Source organism: Macaca mulatta, chromosome 3 (genome assembly GCF_049350105.2).
Source record: "Macaca mulatta isolate MMU2019108-1 chromosome 3, T2T-MMU8v2.0, whole genome shotgun sequence".
Taxonomy (NCBI): Eukaryota; Metazoa; Chordata; class Mammalia; order Primates; family Cercopithecidae; genus Macaca; species Macaca mulatta.
The window spans coordinates 27512845-27521992 of NC_133408.1; the positions used below are offsets into that span (position 1 = coordinate 27512845).

At 36.8% G+C, this 9148-nt stretch overlaps 1 pseudogene; it reads right to left on the bottom strand.

Annotated features, from left to right (window-relative positions):
- Positions 1 to 8230: 8230 nt before the first annotated feature.
- On the bottom strand, positions 8231 to 8455 carry LOC106997304 (small ribosomal subunit protein eS27 pseudogene; annotated as a pseudogene).
- Positions 8456 to 9148: the final 693 nt, after the last annotated feature.

Consider the following 9148-nt stretch of genomic DNA (forward strand, 5'->3'; position numbering starts at 1 on the left):
TTTGGGGGCAATATAGTTATATTTTGTATATTGATAGATAAAAGATGACAAGCAGAGAATTAGTGGATTTTTGTCTTAAAAATATCACTAATGTGGATGCATATTGCAACTCTGGATATAACATGCGGCTGAGTCTGCTGGGTGATAGCTGGTCCAGAAAGAAGATGAAGGTCTGCAATCTGCTTGGTTCGGACAACAGTAGTAATTCCAGAAAATACACTCCCCTGTGCTATTCAGTTTCTACCTAATTATGTTTACATATACATCTCTCTATATGTCTAATTTTATATTGGTGTCTATGATTACCAACATATAGTATATAAAATCATGCTAAAATGAGAATAATTTTTGTTTTGGTTTCAGTTGAGGCTCTGGAGGCCAAGAAAAATAAAATATTGTGATCTAGAACCCAATATCTTAAAGAGGTGTGTCTTAGTTCATTTGTGCTGCTGTAACAAAATACCATGCATCGGGTAGTGTATAAAACCCAGAAATTTATTTCTCACAGTTCTGGAGGTCGGTAAGTCCAAAATGGAAGCAGCAGTACCTTGTGAGGACTTTCTTAATACATTCTCACAAGGCAGAAAGCAGAAGGACAAAAGAAGACAAAATGCTATGTGAAGCCTCTTTTCTAAATGCCTTAATCCCATTCACAAGGGAGGAGCCCTTATGACCTAAAATTGTTTAAAGGTTACACTTCTTAATACTATTTCATCAGCCATTCAGTTTCAGCATATACATTCAGGAAGGGACACATTCAAGTCACAACATTCCGCCACTGGTCCTCCCAAATTTATGTCATTCTCACATGCAAAATATATTCATTCCATCTCAATAGCCCCCAAAGTCTTAACTCATTTCAGCCACAACTCAAAAGTCTAAAGTCTAGAGTCTCATAGATATTAGATATGAGGGAAACTGAAGGTATGATTCATCTGGAAAAAAAATTTCTCTGTAGCCATGAGCTTGAGAAAGCAAACCAATTATGTGCTCCTAACATGCGATGTTGGAAGAAGTATAAGATAAACATTTCCATTCAAATGAGAACAGGTAAGAGGAAAGGGGTAACAGGTCCAACCGAGTCCAAAATGGATTAGGGCAAACATTAAATTTTAAGGTTTGAGAACAATCTTTAGTTACATGCCCCACCTTCTAGACACACTGGGAAGGGGACTGAATCCCCAAGGTTCCAAGTAACCCTACTCCCCTGGCATGCTGCAGCTCTCACAGGTTAGAGTCAGGTGCTTGTAGCTCTTCCAGGCTGCCATTGCATATTGATGGCTCTACAGTTATGTCTTACGGTAGTGGCCCTGCCCCCATGGCTCTACTAGACATTATCCCATGGGGACTTGGTGGTGACCCTGCTCCTACAGCAGGTCCCTGCCTGGACCCCAAGGGTCCCTTTGGCCTTCTTTGAAGTTTAGGTGGAGGAAGCCATGTTCCCACAGCTCTTGTGCTCAGCATACCTGCAGAGTTAGCACCATGTAGATGTTGCCAATGCTTACCACTTGTGCCCACTAGAAAAGTGCTCATTAGACCTCACCTAGGTCCCTTTGAGCCTCAGGTGAGGTGACCAAGGAATGCTACACTAGAATATGGGGAGTGGAGTCTTGAGGTAGCACTAGGCAGCAAGCCTCCAGGACCCGTGCGTGACTTGCAACCCACTGATAACTTGGACCTCTCCACTGAAATCCTTCTGACCTCAAGGCCTTCGCACTCTGGGTCTTTGTCTTCTGTATGTTTATAAGAAGAGCTATCACAAAGCTAGTTTCAGTTATTCCTAGGCAAGGGCAAAGATTCCAAAAGTACCTACTCAAGAGAGCCTGCCACGGGTTGTATTTTAAAACAATTCTTTTCAGGTGAATTGACAACAGAAATAAAATGGCATCAGCAAAGAGAATAGCTGTGAGTGGACACCCACAACACCAGCAGTGTAAAGAAATTCAGAAGGAGCCTGGCAGGTCCCAGACAAGACAAGCTTCAGAGGTGCTGACAGCAATGATCTCAGCAGGAGAACAACCGCGAACTCACACATGCATCACATTTTTGAAAAACAGTCATTTAGTTGATGCCTATACCTTGGTTTGGGCGTTCTGGGTGCCTGCACTGGGCTCTAGTTTTAAGCTGGGCAAGGGGAGTACAGGAAGCATTGAATCTGCCTCCTCTTTTCTAAATATGATGAAAATTTAAGTTAAAATTTAGATGCTTAATGTTTGCCCAAAATGTGTGATCCAAGGTCAACCTCCTTTCAAGACTGGATAAATCTGGAGAATTCTTGTTTTCTTTTGAAAATGTTTGTTCATGTCCTTTGCCCACTTTTTAATGGGGTTGTTTTTAACTTGTTAATTTGTTTACATTCTTTATAGATTCTAGCTATTAGACCTTTTTTGGATGCATAGTTTGCGAATATTTTCTCCCATTCTATAGGTTGTCTGTTAACTCTGTTGATAGTTTTCTTTTGCTGGGCAGAAGCTCTTCAGTTTAATTAGATCCCATTTGTCAATTTTTGATGAAATAATCTCTATTCCAAATCCCCGTTACATGCAAATACCTATATAACAAACCCTGAACATGTACCCTGAGGATAAATAATTTTTTTCAGTTGGAGGATTTTTTAAACAAATGACGTTGCTCAAAATTTGCATTGTTTCAAAGATTCCCTGGTTTTACATACATGTCACATTTGATTCATCATTCTTCTAATATGGTATCTTTAGGGTGTTTTCGGGGTTTTTCTGACCATATATTATAATTTTTGTTACATTTAATTACTTAGGTTAGATTTCTACACACATAATAAGTGGAATGTCTTAACTAATTCCTAATTGTAATTTGTTTTCCAGAAATATTATATTATCATTTCTATCAGTCTATCAATGCCAATTTCATCTATCAATGTGCATTATTGTATTTAAGAAATTTATCATTTTGAAAGGTAAGAAAAATATTTTGTGCCTTTTTTTCTCCCCTCGTCTTTTTCTCTCTGCTCCTCTTTCTTCCTTCTATTTATCTTTCTCTTTTTTTATGATTAGTAAGCCTGAGTAGATCATCACATTTTCAGACATTTATTTACATGATTCTGTGTTTTTACTACTCATTGTTTCTGTGCTCTGTGTAGTTTGTATGCATTTATTTTTAATTTTTATTGTCTTATTATTCATTTATGATTCCTCTATATCTAAGATATGTGAGTTAATGTTTTTATTGCACTTATTTTTACATTTCATCTTGTCTTTTAACCTTTTTATGTATGATTTTGCAAAGTTTAAAATTTTCAGAGTTAAAAATATAGAATGTCCATTTTAATGTTGGACATATTACACACTTATTGAGCAATGTAGTATCTTATTGCAACTTAAAAAATTAAGATGAGACAAACATTTGATAAAAGATAAAATACTTACTTAGAAAAATGTATGCAGCAGTGAGTCCACATAATAAATTAGGATTTTGATCTCTTTGTTCCAAATGAAGAAAGAATGCAAATTTAAAACAAGTGAACAATTTTGAGTAATGGGAATTATAAGGAATCTGAATGTACCCTGGATATGAAGTAAAACAGTTAGACAGCCCCATCTTGTGACCCAAGTAAAGGGATCTCATTCTTGAATTAGGGCTTTAGAGATCCCAGCCATGACCCATCTGCCAGGCAGTCATTTGTACTGAGGGGATATGCCCACACAGAGCCTGCATCCCTCTTCCAAAATACAATCTTGGACCTGGAATTCCCCATCCAATGGGCCAGACCTTCTCCTTGGCCCTCTGTCTTCTTTTCCTGAGAGCCTCATTTGTGCACACCCTCAGGCCAAAGAAATTATGAAAGAGGATGATGATGGAGGGTGTAGGCCTTTTAAGGTTGTAGATAAAGTCTGACTGTGTGGATTTTATTATCTAAATGCATGGTCCAGACACCAGTCAAAGAACAAAAGGAACCAAGTGTGAGAAGTATGGAATGGGCAGGTTGTGAACTAGTGCAGGCCATTTTCTAGGTGGACTTGAACAAATTCAATTGTCCCTCTTTTCTTGCTTGTCGTCTTTAGAATATGCTGGGAATGTAACATTCTGAGATAGGGTGAAACTAGTCAGAAAAGCCTGGGCCTTGTTCCAGCCCATCCTAGAAGAGGGTGTCCTACAATATTTCACTCAGCTATTCAAGTTTGCCCCTGGGATAAGAAACAAGCAAACAAACAAACAAAGAAACAAAACAGGACAGCCTACTTTCTGGGGCCCCTCAGCTGTGGTGCAATTAGGACACACACAGACAAAACTATCTACCCTGCCTAGCTGTCCTGAACCTAGGCAGGCTAGCTTGTTATGAGTTCTGATTTTCTGTTGTCCCTTGCTCCCTATTTGTAACAAGTCTGCTTCAGGTAACTTGTGTGACTGTTCTGTCTCACAGGACTGGTGCAAGCAGTAGAAATTGCAGTCTAAGATGCAGTGGGCTGAAGTGGTAACCCGTGTACACTGAATTTGCTTCACAACTGGGAACCTTCCCTCATACTTTGTCAAGTCTTAAAAATAATAGCAGTGGGCTTGCACCTAACTTCTAAATTTTCTATGCCTTTATCTGGAATCTGAATAGAAAAGTCTTATGCCTCTGGATCACAGTATCTTCTCTTGAAAAACCAATGGGGTTTAATTGGTGCTAGTATTCTTTGGTTACTTCTGGTTTCTCTTAGTAAATTAAGGTTCTTAAAATAGAAAATAAAAATGAACAAATATACATATAGTAATTGACTTTTTCACCTTAAAGGGATTTATATACTTTAATAATGTGTTGAGGAATTTTATATTAAATTTCCCCTTTAGTGCAGAAAATTGATTTCTATAAACTCACTGAATGAAGCATTTTATGTGTGTGTGTGTGTGTGTGCATGCAAGGACAGCCACTAAATTTCAACATTTTGATTTTGTTATATAGCCTCTGAATATGGCATTCCTTACAGTAGAAAAAATCGCCTCTGGTATATCTAGGTTTCTTACGTAATCCCATCTGTTCTTTCCAGAGAAAAGCAGCATAAATCCACACACTATTGTCTGCTTTCTAGATTTATTTTTAATGCCCAAGATGATTCCTATAGTCTGCTTCTTCAATCTTTATCCTTATTTGCCATTACTGTGGAGAAGGAGTTTACTTTTCTCAACATAATTGGTTAACATTGTGAAGTATTGCTGTGTTTGTGTCAACAGAAACTGTTAAGTGGAGGACATTTCTTCATGCTTTTACACTAGTCCATTGGAAGCATTCCTGTAATAGAAGAAAAAGAGTAAGCTTCTCTCTGAGTTCAATGTTAATGAATTAACTATGTACATTAAATATGGTGTCTTAAAATGAAACACACATAAATCTAAGTCATGTATTGACAGGTTGATGAAAATTTGTCCAGAGGCTCGCAGGAACCTAACCCTGTATTTTCCCTGGGAGTGATGGTCCCATGTTTGCTAATTCAGGGTTTATCTGCTCAAATAAATTAGAATCTCCTATATTTAGTAATAAAATATCATCAAATATGCACAGCTAAAACACCACATGTCCCGACTTCTATTGAAGCTAGCTAGGTTATATTATTAAGTTCCATTCATATAATTTAAGTGAAACATTGTCTTATAATTCCAAGAAGCATTTCCTAAAATGAGGGGCAGCCTTTGTCATCGATCTCATGCATTCAGCCTAGAGTATATACATAAAGTTAGGGTTCCCACAGACCTGTCGGATGATGCAGTGACCTGCAATGCAAGCGGTGAGATGAGGATTGTTGAACAGTAGCCAGGACCCTAGGACCTATGACACCCCACAGGTCCTTTCATATCAACCATGAAATGCTACTATTTCACACTTATATATACAGTAGGCATTTGTATATATTTTCAGAGATATGAGCTTCTATTTTGTTTAATTCACTTTTAAAAATCAGCTTTTGTTTAATCACAACTGGTGATATGGCATAGGAATTAGTCTGTCAATTAACAAAATATAATTGCCTCTACTTGATCTTATTTTCACACTACTGTTATTACACATCATTTTCAGCAAGACCCTAGCTCCGGTACCCTCATGATATCACTACTCAGTATAGATCATACTGAAAGAGGAGGAAGAAACTGGTCAGGCAGGCAGTTAGGGTGGGTCCTTGGTAAAATTCCTTCAAACCAAGAACAGCCTGATAATCAAATTTCAGGTCCCAGATAAGAAAGAGCCTGTGTCCTTGAACAGAAACTCTCACTCTATGAACCCAGATGAACAAATTTCACTCATTTCTGGATACATTTCTCTCCCCTTGGCATGCCTTAGCCCCTTACTTTTCACCTACTGGTCACTTACTTTTCACCTATCTTACATATGCCTATCTTTCTATAATTGGCTATGGACTAAGTCTTCATTTACATAGGGTGAATCATCACTTCAGCTCCTGATCGGTCCCAGCCAAGCCTTCACTTCTACCTCCAATTGGTTCCAGGCCAAGCCTTCACTTCTACTTCCAATTGGTTCTTTACACTGTTATGCCTCTTTAAGTGGTGCTTTCTCCAGGACAGCCTAAAGACCAGTAAGCCCATTCCTTCCCTTCCATTCCATAAAAACCTAGACTCAGCCTCACAGCTGGTGACCCTCTTTCAGGCCTTCTGTCCACTATGGAAAGATTTTCTCTTTAGCTTACTAAACCTTTGCTCCAACGTTACCCTTGGTGGAAATGTTCCTTATTCTCAAATAACTCCGGGTAATACCTCAGAACATAGGGCTGTTTCAATAGTGTTCTATAATTAAAAAAGAAAATAAAGAATTATATGTGTCTAGTATGTTTTCATGTATTCAACTTGTCTCTAAATGCCTGAATATAATGCTGCTATTTTCAATTGTTTTATGTACTTTGGTTATATCTACATAATTACAAAATTATTGGTGGAAACACATCTTATGCTTTTTTGTACTCCATAATAACAGTAATACATGTGTAGCAGCTGAATAAATACCAGTTATTATTTAAGTTACTACAAAAAAGTACTAATTATATATGTTATTTAAATATATAATTTATATCTAACCCTTTCAAATTGCCACATAATGTGCCATATATATACTACTTGAATGTCTTTATCTGTTTTTATACAATGATTAACACAGTTGTAAAAATTAAAAATGTAACTGGTTAGGTTTTTTAATTGATAATACTTCAGTGAAATTAATATGCCATTTATTTTAAGTACATATTTTAAGTATTTGTATATATTATTGCTTTTTTGTTATTTTAAGTATATATATTTAAAAACATTTGTGACAATACCCTGCAAGTCTCCATTAACATTGGAGTCTACAAACTGTATAACCTTTAACCACTCATGCCAAAATCAACCAGGTATGACGTAAAATATTGTTCAGATCTATTAACTGACCAAAACAACAAACAGATCAACCTGTTTCTTCACCCTTTTTCCAGCATTTTTACTTTCTTCTTGTGAGATCATGGCACTGTAATTCTTAACTTTGTATTCAAGTGGAAAATTTTTGCTACGAAAAAAGTGTCACAACCTATGCATAAGCTTGATAGAAAGTTATGATTTTGTAGAGTATAAAAGCATGAAAGGCATTTTTTCATCAGTTTAGATTTTACTTCTCTCATCTGATTTCATTTCAGCACACATAGGTAGTAAAGTGGAAAAAAATTAGTGAATCAAATAAACCTAATTCACAATTACTTTGTACATTTTTTCTCAGTAGTATTTATCGCATGTCCTCAGCTATATAATTTTGTCTTTCATAGGCACTGTGTATCCCTAATCTGGAATTTCAACCAGAGCAATCCTTCATAATAAAATCATTTGTTCACTGGCACTCTTGCTTAGGAGGCTGCTATTTCTTTATTTTGTCATCATTATCTATTAAGTTGTGTTGTTGGCTCCCCAAAAATGCTTGCCATTTGGTAAGTTTTATAATTATGTCAAGGATGGGCAATGTAAATTTTCTTAGAAGGGCAATTCTGGCCTGGACTAGCTAAAATATTACACAGAGACCCTTATATAATTCTTTCTCATCGGGAAATAGTAATACTATTCGTAAGTGTTAGCCAACATTTGTTATATTAATTATTCATTTTTATTTCTTCCAAAAGAAATAAGCATATGACATATAGCTATAAAGTATTTTGCTTAAATAAATAATGATTGTATAGCTTTTTTTTTTTAATCCAGTATGTGTTTATTGAGATGGTTTCCCACTCATCTTGATTCAGTGCTTTTACTGCTGCTTCCTCCTAAAGGAACATCCTTCTGTAAGCCTTGCTTTTCCTCCTGTAGGCTGGCAGAGGACAGTGGGGCAGCCAACACACAAAACTACCGTTTGTGCATGGCTAAAGACCGTGGTGATTTTATAGCATCCTGGGCATTTCACGTCCATGAAGTAGGAATTGGGGCTCTTCTCCTCTTTTGGGGAGGGATGAAGGAGATCCTTTGCAAGAGGCATGTTCTCATGTGGGTAGGTCATCACCGCCGGAAAGGATTGTATCACTTTAAAGAGCTTGTTTTAAATTTTACACAAGCTGGGATAAAAAAGTAGATATTTTCCAGCATGACTGAAACAATGATTTTCACAATATGATGTTAGGAACATGAAAAAAAAAACTATATCACAGGCCAAGATTCACATTGGTAATAGTGTTGTTTCTTAATAAGCAGATATGTGTAAAGAGATCCCATACTCCTCCTAAATACTTTAATTGATATTTCACATCACAGAAGTAGGGATTATGTGTATAGGAGAAAAAGAATAAAGGTATGGCCATGAGGTAACACTACATGCCTTCCTTCTTTGAGAAGCTTGTGAATTTTTTTAATATCATAAAAAATGAAATATTGAAAAAAATGATTGGTCATCTTGGCAGTCATTTAAAATGGCTCTTTGTGGTTGGCTGGTTTTCCTTTAACCAAGTGATGACTGTTTCTCACACCGATTCAGGAATTGTGCGGCAGTGGATGAAAATGTACACGCACACATACATCCTGCCCCCCAGTCCCCCGGAATGTACAAATGTGTTGCTTGACTGACTTCTGAAGGTTGCAATTAGGGAATAAGTAAGAGCTCTATGTTCTGTTAGTTTTTTTGTCTGTGGTAGGAAACAGCAGACACTTTCTTCTGGAAGGTGATCAAATAGAAATT